Below are 10,213 nucleotides of genomic sequence, written 5' to 3'. Positions count from 1 at the left end.
TTGCTGGTGACGGCGAAACTTGGGTGTACTAGATAGAAAAGCTTTGCTTTAAATGTTGATAAACGCAGCATAGTGCCGGATGGTGCTAACTCAGTTAAACATTCTTGGATCATGACTTCAACTGCGCACAAAATACTGGACCCGGGAAGAGAACCCACACAACCCAGTTATGGAGCTCTCGGAGTTTCACGTGACGGCATTAGTGAGGCTGGTACTCGTTGGACCACTCTGACCGTACCAAGCGCAGCTTTTTCGCAGGATGGCATGGTTTGACATATCCCCATATAAATGCTAAGAGATAGCTTAGGACAAAAAAAGCTCGTTTGCAGTCTTTCTACTTTCTAACGCACGTAAATATATTAGGCGACTATGTCCTTAAAGATACAGGGTGCAAACAAATGCGTCAGCAGCCACCCAAACGGATGAGAATAGGCATCAGCCTTTTTATGTTTTTTTATAGGAAGGCCACGAAAGGCCCATCCTTCTTTACGAGTGCTACCGCACGGGTGTAGCCCTTCCTCCTGCCGACAAGGTTAACTTCACGTTCCTGTGGGATGGGACCCAAGCAACGAATAACAAGGGCACAGTAAAGACATGGATTGCTCGCAACAACACACCAGACAGCTACACCACGTAAGAACTATTCAAAAACCCTATACTTACCTTATTGCGCCGTTCAGAAACCAGCCCGCGTGTAAAATGTTTAGTTTGTTTTTCTTTTGGTTATGTCATTCTTGTTTTTCGTATTGGTTTTATTGTTTTTTTATGTTGGTGTGTGGCATTAGAAAAACTAATCTAATACACTTTCAATATTCAGTGAAAACTCGTAGTCAGTCCCCACATGCAAATTCGTTCTATCCACTATTTAGTGGGACGAATGATGAAAAAAACATTGTAGACGTTGATAAGTGTTGCATATAGGAGCAAAAGTTAGGTTCTTGTTTGGACGCGCGTAGGAGACAATTGAAGATTTCGGGAATGAATATTGAACCCTTTTACAGCAAAATTATAAACCTGTACCATTTCATGGCCCACAAGTATTTAACAGTTTTTGGAAAAAATACACAACAATATCCTTGGTCGCTAAGGAAGCCGTCTCTCTCTTTTTGTGATGCACTCGTCGTTCTTCGAAGTGCACGCACGTTTCCAGAGTCAATTAGTGTTATACCAATATAACATAAACAATATATTATAACAATATAACATAAAAATACAATATACCATAATACAATATAACATAAAAATACAATACAACATATATAACATAAAAATAGCTGTTTTAGCTTCACATGGTTTTATATGAGTGTACATTGGTAGTATTACAACTTGAGCTATTGGCACTGAGCACGGCCACTGGCGGCGCTGCGAAGCGCGCCTCAGTGAAGTCAGCTTAGGGGCTCTCGCATTTGTCGTCTGCTTCACTCGGGCTCGCTCTACCAGCTGTCTCTTTGCGCTCGGTTGACGTCTGATGCTTGTTCGCACCAGATTTGGCGTGTGCGTAACTTTTTATTGTAATAAAACACATACACAAGCTGCAGACGCTATTCAAAGTATAGTGTTTGATACCGCTCCGGAAAAAACATTGCCGGCGCCGCCCCAGTTTTTGCGAAGCCGGTCCTGTGCGGAGCGCGAAGAGTCGGAGTATCCGCTTTAGTGTCCAGAAATCCTTAGAACAAACGGAGCCGCCAGCTGCTAATAACCGACAACAGTGAAAATGCGAGACCAAAACAAATACCAGGCCTTCGGGACTGTCGGATTTGGGAGAAGGCATTACGATTCCCGGTAGTCACATGAAAAAAAAAGTTTTTGCAACCTCGCTGAATGATCGAAAGTATTATATCTCATCCCTTTATTTTGTAATATCAGGAAAGTATGCCGACATCCACTATGGGCAGCAAACCCTGCAGGTTGAGTTACAGATAACCCACTGTGTGTTGGTTTTATACCAGGCTTCCAACCAGTATTGAGGTTTATTGAGCACAAAGAGTAACGTCTACGGCGAAGATACAGTAACACTATGTTTGTTCAGACCTGGAGGGAAATTCGGTATGTTTCTGAAAGCCTAAACTCCCCAATATTCAGATATGGTTCATAGGAAAACTGCGCTCAAGAGATGGAGAAGGAGGCGTAAGCCTAATTTAACAGTAAAATCGTACTGATTAGTGGGCTTGTTTTCAGTCCAGGACAAATGAGTAAGAGTAATTTTCTTCGATTCATAGAGCGCCATCCCTAATAGACTAGCATTTGTTTCTTACGCCTGGAAGGGGTGGCAGCAATAAAGATATTTTTGGAAATATTCAGCGGTTTCGATTGTTGTAATATATGCACGTATACTATTTATTGCGTCTGTTAGCTAGTATATCACAGCTTTAACACCGTCATCATGTCATAATTGTTTGGGTTGAGAGTAAGCTCGTTATTATAACGATGGTTACGGTAGAAATTTGGAGCACAAAAGCCGCCTTCAAGTACTCTGGGCAACATACGTTGTCTGGAGCGCAATCGCGGTGGCGTAGCACAAACCTTCTCCTTCTATTTGCATGTGAATATACAACGCACGCAGAGAATATGCATCTTCTTGCACGCAGCCTTAACGAAAGCGAATTTGTGGAGAAGGGAATGTATGCCATAACGCTTTAAGAAAATATCCACACGATCTTTGTGATCCTCCCCAACATCCCAAAACCTACTAATAAAGGTTTGTGACGATGCGGAAAATATAAGACGGGGGTCTAAGTTAAAAAAAAACACGATAAAATCAACCTGATACAAGTCAACAACGAAAGAAATAGACAGCCGCTCTATTTTCTGTAATGCGATGCGCGTGTAGGGGCCCTCTGCTTGGCATGTAACATTAGACTGTTCAGTCTTCATAAGAGCATCCCAAAATACTGTATGGAAGCCTACGCATTTTGAATACTTATCAAGGAGCTCTGAGCGCTGAACCTCGCGTATAAGCTAGAAAGGACAAGTTACACGCGATTTTCCGACCGTTGCTCTGAAGAAAGTTATTCTCTCTCTCCTCGTGTGTTACAAACTTGTGGGGGATACAGCTTGGAATTACTCATGTGTCAGACGCTGGTAAAAATATTTGAATTACTAGAAATACACTTTTTGATGCACTAAAGCATCAAAGCGGGCCATTTGTAGCACAGGTGCTGCTGCCCCTCACAAGGGGAGTGTAGCAGACGACAGCGGGGCGAGTCCCTAACCCGACTTCAGAACCAGGGGGCGCCACTCAAACATCTCACCGCCAATAGCGCTATGGATTAGCTATTGAAGTCACGTCATTGCCATGATAACCTAATTTTAAGAATTACGCGTGCGTATTGCAGGCTTCTTCTGGCAAAATTGCGATATCAGTTTTTGGGACATTTGTTTTAGTGACCGGTGCAAGGGAAAAAAAAATGTATGTAAAACGGGCTCAGCGCACGGTAGGGAAACCGCAAGAACTAGGAACCTACCCAACATTCACATTCGCCCAGTTAAGAGTTGGGTGAGGAAAGAACACCTAAATCAGGTTTTAGAGATTCGTTTGTGTTGTCTGCGGCAGCAAGAGCCCCTGCTATATCTGAACCAGTCTGTGAGGTAGTGAGAAATTTCGGAAAAAAAACCACTTAGCACTTCTCACTGTTTTGTGAATGTAACTTTTAAAGCGAAGGCAAAACGCACTGGAGGAGAGTCATCTGTCCACAAGTTTCACAAAACGGTTTGATAAGCGAAGGCACATCAAACGACTCCCGATCCCCTAAAAAAAGCGGTTCCGGTGGTGGGTATAAAACCTGGGTAGCTCCTGATATGAAGGAGATGTCTATCTGATTGCGCAATTCTGACACGGTTGAAGCAGATTGAATTTTGCGCTTTTACTCGGGTGGTACGCGAGAAAACCGCGTATTACCCATCTTTCTCTTAAATAAGGGGATGAAACTTTTTCGTGCGTAGCTTAGTGAGACGGTAAATCACGATAAAGAACATTGTAACAAACTTTCAATTGTCGAGGTTCAGCTGTTTTCCTAGGTTTTTGTTTCGTTTAAGGTGTAGTTACAAAAAAGCCCCGCTCGTCTTTTCTACGACTATTTTGAGCAAAAGTCTGAAATTTGTGAGCAAATTTTTATAGGAACCATTGGCTAGAAAATCTCACTTAATACGCAACTGGGCCCACCACGTACAAACGCCCACTTTACTACAGAAATGGTTCCCCCTTTAACGTTCAGCTAGGGAAAAACACCACAACTACTTATTTCCAGTACCTCTTAGTCGACACATAACTTAGATATTTCAACCCACCAGTGATGTATGTACAAAAAGAATATAAACAACACATTTTTTTTGTGTGCGTATTGTAACTGCCAACAATCTTGCAGTAATGAGCCCCTACACCATTAGAGAGACACAAAATATCAATGCTTCTTCCGCAGTTTCACCTTTGGTTTGATAAATCAGTGTCTGACTGACTAAGTGAGTGAGTGAGTGAGTGATTATGTGAGTGGGTGAGTGAGTCAGTGAGTCAGTGAGTGAGTCAGTGAGTCAGCGAAATTGGAATATGATTATTTAAACTAGCGCTTGATACGTACGGGATAGTAAACGATTGTACTGATTCGTGCAATTTTCCTGCTTACTTCTTTCGTGTTTGCAAGTGGTTTGTCTTTTTGTATTTTTGGTCATGAATGAATACCATTTGAGGTCCAGTGCTTGACCCGTGCGTTCTGTGTTGTACTTTCATTTTTCTTGCGTTATTTGGTACGTTCCACAGCTCCAGTAAACAACTCACGATAGGATCGCGTTGATGGTCTGCACGTTCATTTGTTTTCTCCTTCTTCGATATTTGTGCATCCTCTTAGTTGACTATGTACTGCGTGATGGGACCAAATATTTAAAAAACATCGCCTCGTCATTGGCTATGCTACAATGAGGCAGCTATGAGTGAAGTTACTGAAAATAAAGTTGTTTATATGAGCGGGGATGCCTTTTCTCTGGTCTTTTAACGTATTCGATGATTTAGTAGCGTCTGGTGGCCTCAGTTTATGTGGAAAACTCATAGCATCTGAAGCAAGTGGTTGCATTTTTCGCATAGCGTATTTCGCGGAGGAAAAGCACGTAAAAAAGGCATCTGACATTTCACCAGCTCATTTACGCGGCATGCTACCAACGAAACCACACTGTTTCAACTTCCGTGGTTGTGCTACTTTTGCCTACCCAGGTTTTTTTGTTAATGCAAACAGAATGCCTGGGAATGCCTTGTGGTAGTTCTTGAATATGTACGTACGAATTTCACTAAACATAACCTAAATAATTAGGTGAATAAACAGCGTAGCTATTATTCTGTCCAAAAAACTCCTTCATATAGCTGAGAACCCGGTGAGCCACAAAGTCCTCCGCACAGAACCCGCCGTTTAGTAAATGAGGAAGGTTTTCAACAAGGCGTTTAAACAAGCCACCACGAAAATAAAGTTCAACAGTGTATAAGCATCGCTGTCTCATCAATTCCCGCACACCGTTTTGCGCTTTTTTCTAGAGGGAACCTTAAGTTTAAATACAACAAACCATCGAAATCCCTAAGAATACAACAAAAAAGTGAGTACAATACTGTTATTAATGATCTGAAATACAGTTGTTATTGGGCGAGTTGTAAAATGCTAATTATAATAAAGGAAAACAAAAAGACAGGTCAAGAAGACTAGGAACGGCGAAAGCGGTGTTTAAATTTTGCTGTCAGAAGTTTTTGTGTACATGACATGCGTTTTTCTAACAAACGTTTCGTTTTTGGACGGAGCTTTTGTAGTTTCTGCTTGGCTTGTCTGGTATTTTCCTTTCGGTTAACCATCACGTTCATAAACCTGCCCTGCTTGGTCGATGAAATTCTATATCAGATAACTGGACCACAACTGGACCATCCATTATTGCGAAACATACAACTGGTGCTTCCTAGCGCTTAATCTGTTCCCATGATGAAGTACGAACCAGGTCACATCGACACTTTAATTCCGTTCACAACTGGTGATAATATTTTTATTTAATGTGTAGCGTTCGATTTCTTTCATGGTTCAAACATTTTTACTAATTTAGTTTTTGTCGTTATTTTTTATGGTCTGCTAAGTCTGGGCAGATATAATTTAACAACGTGTGGGCACGACCTAGTTGGTATACCAACATAAGACTTTCATGGGCCGAAATATTTAGACGAAGTACCTAAAGGAGACGGACAATTGTATATAGTGCGGAAAGGCGCATGACCATCTTGTTTACATGTTTCGTCTATATATTCTGCAGCTTGACAGTCTTATAAAGGAATAACTTGATGGGTGCAAAATCAGTAGTTGTCCATGAATGTGCTGCACTTACAATTATTTCCGAGGCCATAAGCAATCAGTAATTGATACTTTGGAAGGTTTGCTTTATAGTGAAGTGTACCTCTTTTTCTTTGAGCAGATTTCTCAACTGTCTTTGTACATTCATTTTAAGTATATAATGTGTAACACGGACGTTATTTCTCTTTATCCAGGCTTGAAAGAACATGATTACCAGCTTATAAAGCCTTTCAATGGGTTGGCCTACTACTTCGAGATAGGTGAGATTTTCCTCATTTCTTAATCTTTCCTGCAAGCCAGAGCTGCCTTGTGTAGCACTGGGGAACCCGAAAGTTTTTTATGCATGATTTTTGCAATTAAACTCAAGACGCATATATTATTGCGGTCAAGACAAATCCTTGTTTAGTTAAAATCTCGACATTCTTCATGACGACAACGACTCTGTGCCAGCAGAGGGGCTGGCACTGCGGGTATACATTAGGCTGCTTCCCAAGTTTTAAAGTCGAAGCCTTATGTATTTGATCAATAGCAAAAAGTGATTGTCGCAGTCCTAGCCGAACAAAGAACCAAGAAATAAAAACATTCAGTTTTGCTCTGGATTTGAACAAAACTGGCAGAGAAGCCACAGAGCGCCGCATTACGGGGCTAACCTCTAACCTTGCAGAGAAAACAAAAATTAAGAGGGTGCAACCGGCACCACAGAAGTCTCTTATTCTGGGGAGCGGTGTCGGGAAATGTGGCTAGTTTTCCTGTCGTTGATATTTATGCAGAAACAGGAAAACATTAACGCGAGGGGAGGGACCCAAACATGATAATGCTATAAAGAACTCCCACAACCGCTAGGTTTTCCCCTTCAAAACACGTTGGCCGACTTCAGTAATCCTAAAAAAATCCCTCGTTTCTCCACACCTTTCGAGAGTAAATGAAAGTATACGTCATGGTAGTCACAGTGGATGAATGCTATTATGAGCACGCGGTACAGAGGAAAGGAACATCAAGACGTTCTCTTTTCACCCGCGACGCCGTTTTGCCTGTGAGCTCATGAATGAAAACGTCTAGGATCGTGAGACGCTGCCACAACTGATGGTGGGCGAGCAGGGCGGAAAAGATAACAATACTCAAAAAGTTTGTATGCTACCCCAAAAGGACTCGATAAAGCTGTCGCTTTCTCTTCCTAAAAGTAAAGGTTTCGCATCTTCCAAATTCTGCTTTTGTTTGGTGAGGTAAATGTCATTTGCCCAAGCAACTAACAAAAAGACACGTTTTTTGTCTATTAGGATGTAGAAATGAGGGGCCAAAGAAAGAGAAACGACCGTCGAAGCTAACGAGCGCTAATCCGCATTGCTAGTTTACGCCAAAAAAAACTGAAGAAAAATAGCCCTAACTTACGGTATATTGGGTATTATTTTGTAGGATGTGCGTTACTTGTACTAAAAACGGTGCATGGGAGTTTGCACCGAAAAGATTTGTAATCGGTTTCACATTGTCCCTTTCTGTATATGCAGCTGAAACTTCCAACAACCCTTTTAAGCCCTTTTTAGTTAATCCTTATTCCGGGCATCAGCATATATTTTGGAGGGATAATATAGCATAGGTAAATTGTAAAAAGTTTACGAATAAAAATATCTCTATCCGAGTTCGGGGACTGTTATGTACGCGTATCCTAAAGTTCGCGATTTCTCCCAGCTTAACGTAAGTTTTCCAAATTCATCTAAGTTTTGTGCTTTATTTTTATTGTGCCTGGGTGCATAAATTCAAGCATCTGTGTCATTGAAACATACTTCTCTTCTATCCGCTGGTGACCTTTTCTGTATCGCTAATCTATGTTATAAATTTTGAGTTTGTCTAAACGCTCAGACAGCCCAGCCAAGCAAGGGGGAAAAAGATGCAGGTATGTTTTATATGTCTCGCCAAATATATTATAAGTTAGAGAGAAGAACGAATATAAATATGACGGTAAAACTACAAATACGACTCAAACGGTCTGTATTATGACAACACTTGCTTGTTTTGTGAATGCTGTTTAGTCATAGGTCGTTTTCTACCAGTTTCTGCTCTTGTGTAGGCCATTTAGCCCTATATTCGGCTTTATACCACCTGCCGACACACAACGCGTTGTAATCAAAAGAAGAAAGAATATCGGGAAGCTGCGCGAATAAAATGATCCCGCGGAGTCGTGCAAAGATTGAGTGACCTTATCTCTTATACATGCTCTGCATCCACCAAAAACGAATTTTTAACTTGCTTGACAGTGGCCTGCTCTGTCTGGAAGCAAGATACCCAATGCGAATCCTGGCAGTCTACCGTAAAAAGTGTTATAGCAACGAGACACATCAGCCAGTGGTCTCCAACGAACTTTTGCGTCTACATCAAATGAGACGTTGCTTTTTCTGTAACATGACGTTCATCACAGAAGGTTTCACACAACATATATGGCTTAAATTGTAAAAATCTATATTTCGAGCTATTGCTTTTGTATACTTTATACGAGTGTCGAAATGTTTACATGTTTTTTTTTTCTTTTATCACGCTTCCATCTTTACGCACACAGTTGTGATCAGTGACAATGACCTGACGCTCTACAAGATCTACGACACGGACTCGTCGTGTGGGAATGCTGCAGTGGTGCGCTCCCGAATGGACCCTCAAAATCAGAAGGGCTTTGTCTTCTCCAGAGACGTCCGAGAACCGACTGTCAACTGTTCTGCTACCTCGATGTGCCCATCGGAATCTTAGTTCTAGAATACTTTTGTACCAGCATATTCAAAAAGTAAACGTAAATTAGTTTTGCATGGTTTGTTGTTAAATTATACTTTTTTTTTCAGATGTATTCATCCTAGCAGAAGTAGCAAAATCCATGCCAAACGGAGTCTAACAATCCTGGTTTCAGGTCGCACATTCCGTTGAGCCTCTCCAGCCCCTTTATTTCAAGGCAATAATATATTCCCTAGTAGTGAACTGCTAGGTAACTTAAAGGAGCCATGAAATCAAAATACAAGTTTGTACTCTTCGAAAGATTTTGTGTTTTATAGTGCCCCCCGCGCTTGTCCGAATGCAAACGATGCTTTATTCACTGAGAAATTAATCAATTTACGTTAAAATTCTGATTTTCCAGCTAAATCGTGTCTTTGCGTGGTCCGCAATGACATCACAGGAATTTACCGCTATGCAGCCCAGGGTCCCTTGATTCACGCGTCCGTCGTACAGGGTGGAGACACGCATACGCTGGCGCCGCCATTTTGGGTCCCTCGCTCGCCGCCAAAACAAGTCATTCTATCCAAAACGCGCTGAAAGTATCGCCGCAACGCGGTTAACTGGCAACGTTTGAATCATCTTATCGGTTTCGCGTTGCTGGGTCTCGTGGGAAACGAAAAGAACAACGCGTTGAGCACGCTGATCCAATTGCAGCGGCAGGGGGCCATTCAAAAGGTGTCTGCAACCGGCTGGCATTGAAATATTCGGCGTTTGTTGATGTTACTGAACCTAGATGGCGCCACCATACCGTAGCAAGCCGTTTTCGGCCTTTGGTTTGTTTTTGACCCTATTTAAACCTGACTTGTTTTTGTTCTGGCCGAAAATCGTTTCGTTAAACACAGGGCTCACTCGACAAATATGGTTACCTAAGACACCGTTGAGTGAATCAATCGTCCAGTGTCATCTCAGGCAACCCCAAAGCCCCGCAGTACTGTGCAGCTAAACAAGCATAGTGCTCGCAGTACCAACAGCAGTACGCATCGGTACTTATATGTTTACATGAGCTTCCGTAACTTACACTGTTTGTCCCACCATTCTTACGGCTTTAAAAAGAATGTGCCCTACGTTTAAGCGCAAATAGCTCGTTCGGCAAGCTTATAAGCTGTGCCTAATTTGTGTTATCTTTTGCTCCCCTATGCCAATCGCAGAGC

At 41.9% G+C, this 10,213-nt stretch overlaps 1 long non-coding RNA gene across 1 annotated transcript; it reads left to right on the top strand.

The window, feature by feature from the left end:
* Positions 1-513: 513 nt before the first annotated feature.
* LOC144142159 (uncharacterized) lies at positions 514-6,553 on the top strand. The gene is made up of 3 exons (XR_013316867.1): positions 514-633; positions 5,516-5,574; positions 6,503-6,553. It is a non-coding gene; the product is annotated as an uncharacterized LOC144142159 (long non-coding RNA).
* The last annotated feature ends 3,660 nt before the right edge of the window (positions 6,554-10,213 follow it).

The sequence above is a fragment of the Haemaphysalis longicornis genome, unplaced genomic scaffold, assembly GCF_048455015.1.
Source record: "Haemaphysalis longicornis isolate Haplotype H1 unplaced genomic scaffold, Haemaphysalis longicornis Haplotype H1 scaffold_6, whole genome shotgun sequence".
Taxonomy (NCBI): Eukaryota; Metazoa; Arthropoda; class Arachnida; order Ixodida; family Ixodidae; genus Haemaphysalis; species Haemaphysalis longicornis.
The sequence above is the reverse complement of the archived record's forward strand: the minus strand, read 5'-3'. Positions and strand labels throughout refer to the sequence as shown.